Source organism: Pseudophryne corroboree, chromosome 8, assembly GCF_028390025.1.
Source record: "Pseudophryne corroboree isolate aPseCor3 chromosome 8, aPseCor3.hap2, whole genome shotgun sequence".
Taxonomy (NCBI): Eukaryota; Metazoa; Chordata; class Amphibia; order Anura; family Myobatrachidae; genus Pseudophryne; species Pseudophryne corroboree.
Window position 1 is genome coordinate 468,438,280 of NC_086451.1, and position 16,711 is coordinate 468,454,990.

The following is a 16,711-nucleotide window of genomic DNA, read 5'->3' on the forward strand; positions in this document are numbered from 1 at the left end:
GGTGAGGTATTTCAACTCCACCGTCTTAAGTGGTTCAAACCAGTGTGACTTAAGGAAACTTAACACCACGTTAAGGTCCCAAGCCGCCACCGGAGGTACAAAAGGAGGCTGAATATGCAGCACTCCCTTCACAAAAGTCTGAACTTCTGGGAGAGAAGCCAATTCTTTTTGAAAGAAAATGGATAGGGCCGAAATCTGGACCTTAATGGAGCCTAATTTTAGGCCCAAATTCACTCCAGTTTGCAGGAAGTGAAGAAAATGGCCCAGATGGAATTCTTCCGTAGGAGCATTCCTGGCCTCACACCAAGAAACATACTTTCGCCATATGCGGTGATAATGTTTTGACGTTACGTCCTTCCTAGCCTTTATTAGCGTACGGATGACCTCCACCGGAATGCCTTTCTCTGCTAGGATCCGGCGTTCAACCGCCATGCCGTCAAACGTAGGAGCGGTAAGTCTTGGAACAGACAGGGCCCCTGTTGCAACAGGTCCTGTCTTAGAGGAAGAGGCCACGGATCTTCTGTGAGCATTTCCTGCAGCTCCGGGTACCAGGTCCTTCGTGGCCAATCTGGAACAATGAGGATTGTTAACACCTCTTTTTCTTATTAACCTCAACACCTTGGACATGAGAGGAAGAGGAGGAAATAGATACACCGAGGGTGATCCAGTCGGTCTAACTAGGGCGTCTACAGCTGCTGCCTGAGGGTCTCTTGACCTGGCGCAATACCTCTGTAGCTTCTTGTTCAGGCGGGACGCCATCATGTCTCTCTGTGGCAGTTCCCACCGACTCACAATCTGTGCGAAGACTTCTGGACGAAGTCCCCACTCTCCCGGATGTAGGTCGTGTCTGCTGAGGAAGTCTACTTCCCAGTTGTCTACTCCCGGAATGAACACTGCGGACAATGCGCTTACATGATTCTCCGCAGAGCGAAGAATTCTGGTGGCTTCCACCATCGCTACTCTGCTCCTTGTGCCGCCTTGGCGGTTTACATGAGCCACTGCGGTGACGTTGTCTGACTGAATCAGAACCGAATGGTTGTGAAGCAAAGTCTCCGCTTGACTTAGGGCGTTGTATATGGCCCTTCGTTCCAGGATGTTGATGTGAAGACAAGTCTCTTGACTTGACCAAAGACCTTTGAAACTTCTTCCCTGTGTGACTGCTCCCCAACCTCGGAGGCTTACATCTGTGGTCACCAGGATCCAGTCCTGAATGCCGAACCTGCGACTCTTGAGAAGGTGAGCACTCTGCAGCCACCACAGGAGTGACACCCTGGCCCTGGGGGACAGGGTGATCAACCGATGCATCTGTAGATGTGACCCGGACCACTTGTCCAGTAGGTCCCATTGGAAAGTCCTCGCACTGAACCTGCCGAAGGGAATGGCCTCGTACAATGCCACCATTTTTCCCAGGACTCGAGTGCAGTGATGCACTGACACCTGTTTTGGTTTCAACAGGTTCCTGACCAGAGTCATGGGTTCCTGGGCCTTTTCTATCGGGAGATAAACCCTCTTCTGGTCCGTGTCCAGAATCATGCACAAGAAAGGCAGACGAGTCGTAGGAATCAACTGCGACTTTGGAATATTGAGAAACCAGCCGTGTCGATGTAACACTTTCAGTGAAAGTGATACGCTGTTCAGCAACTGCTCTCTTGATCTCGCTTTTATGAGGAGATTGTCCAAGTACGGGATAATTGTGACACCTTGCTTCTGCAGGAGCACCATCATTTCCGCCATTACCTTGGTGAAAATCCTCGGGGCCGTGGAAGAGACCAAACGGCAACGTCTGAAATTGGTAATGACAATCCTGTACCGCAAATCTGAGGTAAGCCTGATGAGGCGGATAAAAGGGGACATGAAGGTATGCATCTTGTATGTCCAGAGACACCATAAAATCCCCCCCTTCCAGGCTTGCGATGACCGCTCTTAGCGATTCCATCTTGAACCTTTTCAAGTATAGATTCAGGGATTTTAAATTTAATATGGGTCTGACGAACCGTCCGGTTTCGGGACTACAAACAGGGTTGAGTAATATCTCCTTCCTTGTTGAAGGAGGGGAACCTTGACCACCACCTGTTGGAGATACAATTTTTGTATTGCCTGTAATACTATCTCCCTCTCCTGGGGAGAATTTGGTAGGGCCGATTTGAAAAATTGGCGAGGAGGCACGTCTTCGAATTCCAGCTTGTAACCCTAAGAAACAATTTCTATCGCCCAGGGATCCACCTGAGAGTGAACCCAGATGTGGCTGAAACCCCGAAGACGTGCCCCACTGGGGCGGACTCCACCAGCGGAGCCCCAGCGTCATGCGGTGGATTTTGTAGAGGCCGGGGAGGACTTCTGTTCCTGGGAACTAGCTGTGTTGTGCAGCTTCTTCCCTCTGCCCCTACATCTGGCAAGAAAGGACGCACCTCGCACTTTGTTCCTTTGTGATCTGAAGGACTGAATTTGATAATGCGGTGCTCTTTTAGGCTGTGAGGGAATATAAGGCAAAAAAACTTGATTTTCCAGCAGTAGCTGTGGAGACTAGGTCCGAGAGACCTTCCCCAAAACAATTCCTCATCCCTGTAAGGTAAAACCTCCATATGCCTCTTTGAGTCGGCATCACCTGTCCATAGGACTCTTCTGGCAGAAACCGACATAGCGTTTATTCTAGAACCCAAAAGACTAATGTCTCTTTGAGCATCTCTCATATACAGGACAGCAATCTTTTATATGCCCTAGGGTCAATAAAATAGTATCCTTATCTAGGGTATCAAGCTCCTCTGATAAGGTATACGTCCATGCTGCTACAGCACTACACACCCAGGCCGACGCAATTGCCGGTCTGAGTAAGGTACCTGAATGTGTATAAATGGACTTCAGGGTAACCTCCTGCTGCTTGCGGTCAGCAGAATCTTTGAGGGTAGCCGTATCCTGGGATGGCAGGGCTACCTTTTTGGATAAACGTGTTAAAGCCTTGTCCACCCTAGGGGATGATTCCCAACGTAGCCTATCCGTTGGCGGGAAAGGATACGTCATAAGAATCCTCCTGGAAATCTGCAGTCTTTTATCTGGAGATTCCCAAGCTTTTTCACATAACTCATTCAGCTCGTGTGAGAGGGGAAAGGTTACCTCAGGTTTCTTTCCCTTATACATATGCACCCTCTTGTCTTGCCATAATCATATATCGAATAGTTTTAGCCAATTTTGGCTGTAACTTTGCATCATCGTAATCGACACTGGAATCAGAATCCGTGTCGGTATCTGTATCAACCATTTGGGATAGTGGGCGCTTTTGGGACCCCGACGGCCCCTGCGACATAGGATCAGGCATGGGCTGAGACCCTGACCGTCCCAAAGCTTCAGCTTTGTCTAATCTCTTGTGCAATGAGTTTACATTAGCATTTAAAACATTCCACATATCCATCCAGTCAGGTGTCGGCGCTGTCGGCTGAGACACCTCATTCATCTGCTCTTGTTCCTCTCTAATATAGCCTTCTCACTCAGACATGTCGACACACCACACACACACAGGGAATGCTCTTTCTGGAGACAGTTCCCCCACCAGGCCCTTTGGAGAGACAGAGAGAGAGTATGCCAGCACACACCCCAGCGCTATATAACCCAGGAATCACACAGTAAATTAATGTTTACCCAGTAGCGCTGTATGTAATTGCGCCAAATTATGTGCCCCCCCTCTCTTTTGAACCCTCTTGTCTACCATGTAAGCAGGGGAGAGTCCAGGGAGCTTCCTCTCAGCAGTGCTGTGGAGAAAAAATGGCGCTGGTGAGTGCTGAGGGGGCTTCTGTCCGGCTAAAATTGTAAACTTGGCGGGGGATCATAAATATATACAGTGCCCAGCTGTATATATGTTAATTTTATGCCAAACGAGGTTTATATTGCTACCCAGGGCGCCCCCCCCAGCGCCCTGCACCCTTACAGTGACCGGAGTATGTGTGGTGTATGGGAGCAATGGCGCACAGCTGCAGTGCTGTGCGTTACCTCTCATGAAGATCAAGGTGCCTTCTGCCGCCTCTGACGATTCTTTTCCTCAATACTCACCCGGCTTCTATCTTCTTCTGCGAGGGGGACGGCGGCGCGGCTCTGGGACAGACGGCTAGGGTAAGATCTTGCGTACCGATCCCTCTGGAGCTAATGGTGTCCAGTAGCCTAAAAAGCAAGACCTGCACTCAGAGAGTAGGGCTGCTTCTCTCCCCTCAGTCCCTCGATGCAGGGAGTCTGTTGCCAGCAGGCTCCCTGAAAATAAAAAACCTAACAAAATACTTTCCATCAGCAAACTCAGGAGAGCTCACTGAAAAGCACCCAGTCTCCACTGGGCACAGTATTAAACTGAGGTCTGGAGGAGGGTCATAGAGGGAGGAGCCAGTGCACACCCAGGTCTAAAGACTTTCTTAAAGTGCCCATGTCTCCTGCGGAGCCCGTCTATCCCCATGGTCCTTACGGAGTCCCCAGCATCCTCTAGGACGTAAGAGAAAAAAAAGACAAAACACACAAACGTTCTGATGCTTATTAAGTCCTATTTAAGAAATAAGCTACAAATAGCATCACGTTTGCTTATTATAACCACCACGATAAATGACGCTTTACAGAGTATCGGATCTCACAGTAGCGGTGTCTGTTTGCCAGCAAGTATTTACTTCTACAGAACATACTTTGCTTAGAACAAGCTATAGTTTAAATATCCTATTAAGGAAGACGTTAGAGACTAAATGATAGTAGACAGTATTTTTCTAGGACAAGCTATTCTATTTACAGCTCAAAGGAGCAGCCATACAAGGAGAACGTACCTTCCGGGCACCAGTATAAAAGCGGTATTGTCAACGTCAATTCCTCTAAAATACAGTCATTATTGTAGCGTTAAAATAGCAGAATAAAAAAAAAATCATCATCAGCTGATCAACTCCGGCGCTCGCTGGTTAAATAAAAAAGACGCACCAGGGCGGTTATTTTTACTTTTCTAATAACATGGTCTACAATCTCCTTTCGGAACCGCAGCGTGTTGAGAAAATAGGTCATGCAGCACATGGAGCAATATAGGAATCTTTCTTTAGCTCGCTGACTGTGCCAAGAGCCACCCACCCCTTCTCCTTTCAGGAATGCCAAAGGTTATTCTGCAGGATTCTTCTACCTCGGGTCCAGCGCTAAGGTCACCGGAGTGGTGTACACCATAGATCTACACCAATTACAGTATCACTGGCCAGTAATGTGCACATATAGCAATCAGTTTAATAAGTAATATGGAACATGACACTGGAGACAAACATCTTAGTCAGACGTTGTACGGACGGCAATAAACCATTAGATACGGCTTGTTCACAGGGCACTTTCAACCTCTGAAGATTGGAAAGGCTGAAAGTCAGCAAGATGGGATTTAACTGCATCTTTCCGCAGGCAGTAAAGGGGCAGAGTCCTCGACTAGGATTTTTAAAGATATCCTGCACTCGATTATGTCGGTTACACTCTGCTGCCAACCCGGTTCTCTGCGACAGGAAAGTTGTTGCCCAATAACAATTCTGGGCATTGTGCGATGGTGTCTAGCTGGCCCGGACTGAGTTTTTTGCCCTAGGCAATATTTTAGTTGGCGCCCCTTTAATAACGTGGTTGCCGACCACCGTGCCTTCTGGACACGCACCCGAAGCAGTGGTGCCCTAGGTATTTGCCCATATGGAATATGCCTAGGGCCAGCTCTGGTGGTGTCACTAGATACTTCTAAGCCTGTGGCTGTTGGGTTCCTCTGAGAGTAGTTATAAGTACCGATCCCTGCCACGTGTGGCTGCAAAACTATATGAATGTGAGTTTAGCGCCTATGGTAACACTCATAATACTGAACACTATACTAAATTGGTGGCTCCCAGTCCCAGTGTGACATTATTAATTCCTAGAGAAATAGGTTGGTTGTGTCCAGTAGGCGATGACCTACCTATAGGATAGGCAGTTTTGAAGTCTTGTGCAATCACTGGCCAATAGCAAGACTTGAAAAGACAATGGGAGGAATAGAATTTACCCAGTAATAGGCGCTACTAACCAATCTTCCGTACCACTGTCCCTTCTACCAATCAGATTGCATTACTCTACAGGAACAATTCTGCCATCTGACAGAATTGCTCCAGTTCAGCCAATGACCCTAAACAAGGTGATGGATATTAATGAAACTTGTAAAATCATCTGAAAATTGGTCATCGCTGCTCACTTTATTAATGTTGAATCAGAACAGTAACTTTCCTGGAAGTAAGGATGACAGAACGCCGTTGAGTAGAGAAGACAAGAGTATTGATTTCTAAGCACAAAATAAGAAGCTAAAAGTACAAATTATTTTTCCATCTGGTTAAAAGCCAAATACATTCCTTAAATCTTGATGACCGAAAACCATCATATTACAAGAATCTTAGTAAATTACTGCACGCACACAGGGGGTCATTCCGAGTTGTTCGCTCATTATTTTTTTGTCGCAACGGAGCGATTAGTCACTAATGCGCATGCGCAATGTCCGCAGTGCGACTGCGCCAAGTAAATTTGCTATGCAGTTAGGAATTTTACTCACGGCATTACGAGGTTTTTTCTTCGTTCTGGTGATCGTAATGTGATTGACAGGAAGTGGGTGTTTCTGGGCGGAAACTGGCCGTTTTATGGGAGTGTGTGAAAAAACGCTACCGTTTCTGGGAAAAACGCGGGAGTGGCTGGAGATATGGAGGAGTGTCTGGGCGAACGCTGGGTGTGTTTGGGACGTCAAACCAGGAACGACAAGCACTGAACTGATCGCAGATGCCGAGTAAGTCTGGAGCTACTCAGAAACTGCTAAGAAGTGTCTATTTGCAATTCTGCTAATCTTTCGTTCGCAATTTTGAGAAGCTAAGATTCACTCCCAGTAGGCGGCGGCTTAGCGTGTGCAAAGCTCTAAAAGCAGCTTGCGAGCGAACAACTCGGAATGACCCCCACAAACCTCTAATATCTGTATAATTTCTGCCTGGAACTAAAGTGTAATAGCTCAGTGGACGTCGCAAAAACCACTGTATCAAGGCATAAACGTAATAGAGTTCAGTAGCATTATTGTCAGCCCCTGTATATTTAAGTTATCGTTACCAAATACAAGAGCAATCACACAAGGAGCAATATACTATTATTAGTGAAGACTATTATGGACACGGGGTATATTTTCAGAATATCTGCTTTTCAAAGGTCAATTCACGGAAGCTTTGCGCACTGGATTTAAAAGGACAAAATACAATATGTAAACAGGCCTGATCCTGCAATGTGTTAATGGTGCCCTTTTAAATCCAGTACTTAAATACGCTTATAAATGGTGGCTTTCTTAAACATTATACTTAATATACCTCCTAATCCAGGGGTGGGCAATAAAGTAGTCCTCCAGCTGCTGTGGAACTGCAGATCCCAGCATGCCCTGCCTCAGTTATGCTATTCGGGCATGATGAAGCTTTGTCAGGGCATGCTGATATGTGTAGTTCAACAACAGCTGCATGGCCGCTTATTTCCTACCCTAATCTGTTCTAAAAAAGTAACGAAATAAATTCATAAATTGCACCGGACCTCTAGCCTGATTTACCACCTTATGCAAAATAACTGTTCAACTAATGCCGGGGTTTGTGTGCGTGCAAACGGAAACTCGTACCACCCACTGATCATCTGCAGCAACGGTCATTAGTGTCGGCCCACAGTCTGAGCAAGAGGCAAGTCGGAAAAATCACAGGAGGAGATTACAGTAGACAAAATGGGAAAGAATGGGGCGTCTGAAAAAGCGTTTTGGCAAAGGGAACATCCTGGACGTATTTCTGCCACATGACTGTGGATTAGGCCACATGATAAAAAGCTGTACGGATGTGCTAAGAAAGTACTTATTAGGCTGACCTCCCATTATTACGGATTGTGAGGGGGGAGCGTATAGATGGGCAATCCTTAGATGAAAAAATGGGCAATTCAGTTTTGGACACATTTGTCTGCAAAGGCCACACACACTGAGATGTTGGAGGAGCAGGAAAATATATGTAGCTGCGGGGTGAGAGGAGCGGATACTTGAAGTAAAATGCAGAAATGAAGACGCCTTTGCCCAAGTTTGTAGATGAGAAGATTGTAACAGAACAGAGAACAGCCATAAAACATGGGACAAAGCCGAAGAAATATTGAAGCAATAAGGAGACAAACATAAGGGGAGAAACAGGGACAAAGTATGGTCTGATTCCATATGTATCACATGACTGATAAACGGTTCCGGTATGAATGGTCGACCATGTTATGGTCGACAGTCATTAAGTCGACCACTATTGGTCGACATTGACATGGTCGACATGGACACATGGTCGACACATGAAAATGGTCGACATGAGTTTTTTTACTTTTTTGGGGGTCGTTTTTTTGCGTAAAGTGACTGGGAACCCCAATTAGTGCACCGCGTTCGCTCGCCATGCTTCGGGCATGGTGCCTTCGCTCCGCTACCGCTTCGCTCGGCACACTTTACCGTTCCAATCGTAGTCCATGTGGATCGTAAAGTATGGAAAAGTTCCCCAAAAGAAAAAAAAAAGTTAAAAAACTCATGTCGACCTTTTCATATGTCAACCATGTGTCCATGTCGACCAATAGTGGTCGACCTAATGACTGTCGACCATAACATGGTCGACCATGTGAACGGATACCCTGATAAACTGTATCAAACGCTGCAAGAACATCAGAGCTTTGTACAATGAACTTCATTAGTTACTTAGCAGGTGAAGAGTCAGTAGAAGGGGCAGTGCCACAACGTCACCTACCCAACCCACAATAAGCTAGAGCTGTGTCCAGCAGCCACTAATCACAATGTTCTTTATATAACTACATATCACAATAACCATGTATTATGTTAACACTGAATACTGGACAGACCATGATCACAACTTGGTGTACTGTTTAGGGGGTCATTGTCATATACAGGGTTAGGAGAATCTACATTATTTGCATACAGAGTGTTACCAGGTAGACGGAATATATACGTTATGGTAAGAACTTACCGTTGATATTTCTCCAAAGTCCACAGGAGAACAATGGGATATGATGAAGCGATAGCGGATTTGCACCAATCGGTCCAAGCTTTCCGGCATCCCAGCATGCAACGGGCCTGTCCATATATCCCCGCCTCCTGGCTCAGGCAAATCAGTTGTATTCCAAAGCTCAAGGTATCCATGGCATAATTTCTAATGAAAGTGTTAATGGAAGACCATGTGGCTGCCTTACATATCTGTTCTGCTGAAGCACTACGTTGTGCTGCCCATGATGGACCTACCTTAAAAGTAGAGTGAGCAGAGACATTAGCCGAAACAGGGAGATCAGCTTGAGAATATGCTTCTGAAATCGTAACCCGAAGCCATCTTGCCAGTGTCTGCTTATCAGCAGGCCATCCTCTCTTGTGAAATCCGTAGAGAATGAAAAGAGAATCTGTCTTTCTGATGGCACTGGTACGATCCACGTAGATCCTTAATGCACGGACCACGTCCAGCGATGCATCTCCTGCAGAAAGGCCCGGTACCTGGAAAGCCAGGACTACAATTTCTTCATTAAGGTGGAATTTAGACAGCACCTTCGGAAGATACCCAGATCTAGTTCGGAGAACTGCTTTATCTGGATTAAAAAAAAAGAAAATCAGAAATGGGGAACGACATGATAATGCCCCTAAATCTGATACTCTTCTAGCCGACACCATAGCCAGTCTAAAGAGAACTTTAGCCGTCAACCATTTAAGATCCACTTTATTAAGTGGTTCAAATGGGGCAACTTGAAGGGCTTTCAGGACTAGACTCAGGTCCCAGGGCACTGTAGGAGGAACAAAAGGAGGTTGAATGCGCAGCATTCCCTGGAAAAAAAGTATGTACATCCTGTAAATTGGCAATTTTCTTTTGGAACCATACAGTCAATGCTGACACTTGCACTCTCAAGGAAGCCACCTTCAAACCTTTAGCCATTCCTGCCTGAAGGACCGCAAGGACCCTGGAAACTCTAAACGATTTCGGGTCCATACCTCCTTCACTGCACCAATGAATATAGGCCTGCCATATTTGGTGATAAATACGCGCTGAGGAGGGTTTCCATGCTCTGAGCATTGTTTGAATTACCTGTTTAGAGAATCCTCTTGACTTCAGGATAAAGGTTTCAAGAGTCACGCCGTCAAAGACAGTCGAAGGACCCTGCATCAGTAGATCTGGATGTTGAGGGAGCAGAATTGGAGCATCCATTGCCATTCTTTGCAGATCTGTATACCAATGCCTTCTGGGCCAAGCCGAAGCTATTAGTATCACGGCACCCTTTCCTTGCTTTATCTTTCTCACCACCCTGGGTAATAGGGTGATTGGAGGAAACAAGCCAGATGAAAGTCCCATCTCACCGACAGGGCATCCACAAAGATCGCTCTGGGATCCTTTGTTCTTGACCAGTATGCGAGAACTTTGTTGTTCAGACGGGACACCATGAGATCTCTCTGGCAACCCCCACTTGTCGACTAGAGTCTGGAAGACCTCCGGGTGTAGAGCCCATTCGCTTGCCTGAATGGCGTGTCGACTGAGAAAGTCCACTTCCCAGTTTAGGACTCCCGGAATGAACACTTCGGACAAGGTTGGATGATGAAGTTTTGCCCACCTTAGTATGTAACAACTCCATCGCTTTTCGGCTGCAAGTTCCTCCCTGATGGTTGAGGTACGCTACTGCAAATCGCATTGTCCGAGCGGATCTGGACTAGTTTCCCCCGAAGAATGTCCTTTGAATGAATCAGTGCCATGTATAAGGCCTGAAGTTCCAATATATTTATTGGCAGGCAACCCTCTTCCTTGGTCCATTGCCCCTGGAAACACAACCTTCCCGACACTGCTCACCAGCCCTGGAGACTGGCATCTGTCGTCAGAATTTCCCAATCTGATATCCAAAAGGGTCTCCCCTTGTCCAGATGGGATGTCTGTAGCCACAAGGCTAATGACCACCTTACTGCTATCGTAAGAACCATAGTCTGTCTTTATTGTCTGATGCAATCCATTCCATTTGGCAAGAATCAGACGCTGCAGAGGCCTCGAATGGAATTGTGCATACTCCATGATGTCGAATGTTGACACCATCAATCCCATCACACGTATTGCTGCGTGAATGGATACCTTTTGACTGTGTAGCAAGTCCTGAATCCGTGACTGAACCTTGGATATCTTGTTCAGAGGTAACATTACTCTCTGAAGACTTGAATCCAGTACAGCCCCCAAGTAAGTCATCTGCTGTGACGGGACCAGAGATGATTTTGCCCAATTTATGAGCCACCCGTGCTTCTGCAGACACGTTGTCTGTTGCAGATGACATAGGAACAATTCCTGCGATTGTGCCAGGATTAAAAGATCATCGAGGTATGGAAAAATTCTTATCCCCTGCTGGTAGAGATAAGCTGCCATTACCACCATCATCTTGGTAAATACTCTGGGGGCTGTGGCTAACCCAAAAAGGTAGGGCCTGGAACTGAAAATGCTGTTGGAGGATAGCAAACCTGAGACAGCACTGATGGGACAGTGCTATAGGAACATGTAGGTAAGCATCCTGTATATCCAGGGATACCATATAATCACCTGGCTCCATGGCCAAAATGATGGAACGTAAAGTCTCCATGTGAAACTGAGGTACTCAAATGTATTTGTTCATCACTTTGAGATTGAGAATGGGCTTAAATGACCCATTTGGCTTCTGAACTAAAAACAGGTTGGAGTAAAACCCCTGTCCTCATTGCTCCAGAGGAACTGGAATGACTACTCCTGAGTGAAGCAATTTCTGAACTGCCTCTAACAAAGCCCTGGCCATCGTCTCTACCCGAGACAGGCTAGTACAAAAAAAAAAAAAAAAACCTTCAAGGAGGGTGCTTCTTGAAGGCAAAAGCATAACCTAGAGATACCGCTTCCTGCACCCAGGCATCTGTTGTAGACTGCTGCCAGATCTGTGCAAACTGAAGAAATCGGCCCCCCACCCAGGGATCCCCCAGGTGGAGGACCGCACCATCAGGCTGATGGCTTATCTGTCTTACCAACCGGCCCTCTGGTAGCCCAATGCTTTTTAGTCTTCCCAAACTTGTATTGGGACTGCCTATCACTTAGCTTTTCCTTTAGACCGAAAGGGACGAAAAGCCGGAACTTTAGGTTTGAAATTGTATGTGGAAGGAAACTTTACTTTCTTGGGAGTCTGCTTCTGACTCCAAAATATTTGTCAATTCTTTACCAAAAAGTATCTCCAGAAAAGGGCAAAGATTCCAAAACCACCTTAGATTCGGAATCGTAGCCAAACTGCTCTACGAGCAGCAATTGTTGAAGCTGATGACCTGGAAGCAATAGTACCCATATCCAATGCTGCTTCTTCCAAGAATATTGCAGCCTGTTTTATACTGTATGTGCTACATGAGATTTTTGCTCTCTAGATGCTATTGCAAAATCCCGCTCCAATGCATCAGCCCAGGCAGCCATTGCCTTTGCCATTCAAGCTGAAGCCATGGCTGGCCTTATGACTGCCCCAGACAGGGAAAAAAATTTTTTTTTAGAAAACACTCCACTCTCCTATCCATGACATCATTTAATGATGTTGAAGGCAAAGGTAATGTAGATTTTCGCACTAATCGAATCACATGCGTATCTAATTTTAGGAGCCACCTCCCTTTTTAAACAATCCCCAGCTGGAAGAGGATAATTGGAATTCCATTTCTAAGGAATTCTAAACTTCTTATTAGGCGTAGCCCAAGCCTATTCCATGATTTCCGTCAGCTGATCTGACCCTGGAAACTCAGTCTTAAATGTTTTGGGACGTTTAAACACAGGTGCCCTGGCTTTTAACACAGGCTCTGCTGAATCCTCTAAGGATAGAATGGCTTTTATTGCTTTAATTAACTCAGCTATATCCACTGAGCCGAGACCTTCCTCCTCCTCTTCGTATGACGAAGTAGAATTAATTGAGCTTTCATCCTCCAATGAATCCTCATCTGAACCATGTGTAGCCTGTGAGGATGATGATTTACTTACCACCGGCTTATCAGCCTGTTTCTTTCGAGAGGCAGCTGCTGGAAGTGATACACCACAGGTGGTAAGCTGCATGTAAGGGTTAATTGTGTAACCTATTCCCGGTACAGGAGTTGTAGGAATTATCCTTTCAGCTATACTGGATAAAGTCTGTGCAAACATAGCCCAAGGTGGATCAGCCTGCACCTGAATCTGCCTTGTATTTTTAAAGAACCCCTGGTGAAAGCTAAAACAATTTGCACACAAACCATCCTGAACCAGATGCTAAGAGGATAACACAGCTTTGCAAGACAAACATGATATTAGTGTTGGTGTTGCTGTGAGTTTATTTTCCTCACCTTTGTTGCTCTTGGACATGATAAATAATCAACACCTCCAGAGTACTACACAATTTAGGACTGTAATCACTTTAAACTTCTTAAAGTGACATACAATCCGACCCTACCCATGCACCAGCATTGAGGATCGGAATAGAACAAAACTGACAGAATATAGTAAAGTCAGCAATCACACTAGCAGTCAGTCACATGTTATACATTAGTATAACACGCAATATGAGCACATCGACTACATTTCAAGTATGTAGGAGAACATATTACTGAATCATGTTTAAACATATCTACCGCATTCAGAAGCATTGCGAAAGAAACAGTAAAATGTATACAGACTCATATGCAATAGGCACATATCTAACTATTCGTACTCAAAAGGTAGATAGAGACTTAGTGCTGTATTACCCGCACTCAGTAGAGTGGGATACAGGGAGACTTGCCTCGCTTCCAGGACCGATCAATACGTTAGCGAACGCTGAGTGGATCCAGACGCTACTAGTGTATACTGCTGCTCCATAAACCTATGGTGAACACAGACGCACCAGTCACACAGCCACCTATGCTGCGACTGGGTCCCCTTTGTGTACAGCGCCTGAGACGGAAGCGGGAAACAGTTCATGGTGGGAAACTGGTCATGAACCGGGGGGAGGGGCGACCAGGAGAGTGTCCGACTCCCCACTGCTGACATCAACCCTAGGGATAGCGGCATCATACTATTCCTGGAGCCTATGATCCCTAAGGCCTAGCACTGGTGCACCCGAGGCGCAGCCGCGTCAGCGACTGTTTGGTAGTCTCCTCCCAAAACAGTGCGGCTGTGTCCGTTTTCCCTTTCTAAGCGGAACCTATGTCTTACCTTCTTGCCGTGCTCCGGCCACAGCCTGGTAACGTCTGCTGGACCTCCTAGTATATCTGACAGATGCCCGGCAAAACAGCACTGTACTCGTGGGGAAGCGTTGTCGCGGCCCGGCGGAGAGTTGTTGGAGCGACTCTTGCTAAAGGTACGTAGAAGACGCTGTTTAGAAAGATTGCTCAGAAAAATAGTAAGACTATAAAAATAAAATAAGAAAGCTTAGGGCTGCTAAAAACTAGCAGCTCTCTGACCATGGTTTGGCTGCTGCCGCACCAAACAAAAAAAAATGGATTTGCCTGAGCCAGGAGGCGGGTATATAAGGACGGGCCCGTTGCATGCTGGGAGGCCAGAAAACTTTGACCGATTGGTGCAAATCCGCTATCGTTTAATCATATCCCATTGTTATCCTGTGGATAACCTGTGGACCCTGCCGGAGAAAATGCAAGTAAAACTGTCAGTTTGGCTGGGAGGAAAGTAACCTTCTTCGAAGTTGGTTTTGTAACTGCAGGTCTGATGTGGTAAGAGACGCAGGTGAGAAACGAAGAGGATGATTTGATGGCATTATAATTAAAGTGGACAGTGGTCATTAGATAATGGAGTGAACTCTGCAGGGTATTCAGAAGAGAGAATTTAACAGTTGAGGAACTTGGGTTCTTTATTGAACAGTTTGGCTAGTTAAAAGTGCAACATTATAGCAAGAGAACATACACTTATAATAAAAGTTCATTAGTGAACCCATTTATGGGTTCGGAGAGTACAGACCTGAAGATTACAGGATTAGAACATTTTTCAACACAGCCCATAGAAATATTTACCCCCATTCATCATGGACTGTGACTTGCGGTTACATTAGTCCCTAATCTGAACCACACAATGAATGAATACTCCTGACATCATCCCACTTCAGTGCACGGATCACCAACTACACAAAACGGGAATCTAGACAGTGCATAAAACAAGCTGGACCTCCAAAGGTGGTCTCACCGATACTGTGCACCCCTGTGCCACAAAAGCTCATTCCCGCCCGACTCTGCGGCCATTTAATCCATTACTGCAGACTACAGGTTGCAGCGACGGATAGAGCAGCCTCAATGGTATCTGCTTTCATCAGTCTAACAGGGATAAACTAATCAGAGCTAATCTGTGTGCGATTTGTTCTGCATTATTGGATAAACCTGAAAGGTGATCTCCACTTCCATCCCACATCATTACTCAATCTTCCGTATACAACACTAAGTATGATGCCAAATTAATGCAAATTCTAAATGTCAGTGTGAACAGTTAATCACTTTTGACATTAATCTTTTTGTTCGCCAATTTGTAAAAAAAACAAATTAAAGTCACTGTCCGGCTGTAATATTGGGACAGATTAGATCCCCAGCTAATTGCCAACGCCACATGCAGTTTACATCCCATGGCTGCAGGAGGTAATAAGAGCCCCTGGGTCCCTTAGAATGTAAGCTCTCACGAGTAGGGCCCTCTTCCCTCATGTGCTTATACTTTTCTTACTTTAATAATCCTCAACCGCCCAGATCCCACAGTTTTTTGACCACCTGGAACTTATCTCTATGTTTACTGGTGTAGTTATGCTTAGCTGCCCTGTACTTGTCCTATATTGTATTCAACTGTAAGTCACTGTTTTCCTATTTTTTATGTGCATTTGTACTCTGTAATCGGGCGCTGCGGAACCCTTGTGGCGCCATATAAATAAAGGATAATAATAATAATAATACAGAAAGACAGCCCATTTCAGCTGATGCTTTAGCCCCGCCTCTTGCGCATTTACCATTCAGCTTACACCGCTCGCTTTGAAAACAATTTAAATTAATGACATTCATTTGAATCCCATTTGTTATCTTATCAACACTCTTACAAGTCTTGCTTTCCTAGGCTACATACCGAGCCTGTAGGACATTCCCACATTAAATTCATTCTCTTTAAAACAGGAAAGTCGGTGCTGAAACTCTTTGTTTGCCAATGATACGCTCCGCTCCTGTTTATTTCTCAGCCCACTGTTTCTATCCCTGCTATTTTATGTGACATTTCTTAATTTACTACTTTCGCTGGATATCAAATAAATCTCTCAATCCGTAGTTTTGCCACTGACGAGGCCTGACCTGCCTCGCTACATTGCCCAGCTCTTTCGCCCGCAATTCAGACCGCCTCCTCCAAACTGAAATATTTAGCCATTATTAGTCGCCATATTTATTTTGCTAATTTTCCTTCAATTCTTGGGGGGGAAAAATTGCAGAAAAAAAATCAATATTGGAAGTCATTGGGGAGAGTGGCGGTTATTAAGTGTTTTATTTCTGAAATTGGTCTAGACCCTGCAGATGATCCCCATGTTATTAACTAGAACAGATATGAAAAAATTTGCAACTGCGTTTCAGCAATTTCAGTGTGTCACGATCCGGGTATCTGGACGCCATTACTTACCCTTCAGATGCCTCCTGAGGCTGGCTCAGCGTTCCAGGACCGGATCCCATCCGTTACACTGATGTCCACATTCCTGCCTCCTCTCCTGT

General features: G+C 45.7%; 1 protein-coding gene across 2 annotated transcripts in view; it reads right to left on the reverse strand.

Moving 5' to 3' along the window:
• The window catches only part of ZDHHC9 (zinc finger DHHC-type palmitoyltransferase 9), a 96,812-nt gene that overhangs the window by 52,970 nt on the left and 27,131 nt on the right, over positions 1–16,711 (reverse strand). Inside the window, exon 1 of one of the 2 annotated variants that reach the window (XM_063938373.1) lies at positions 4,788–4,890. The exons of the other annotated variant lie outside the window; for it this stretch is intronic. The gene's annotated coding sequence lies outside the window, so the exon portion shown is untranslated. Of the gene's footprint in view, positions 1–4,787; positions 4,891–16,711 lie in introns of those variants that run through there. 2 annotated transcript variants of the gene reach the window in all.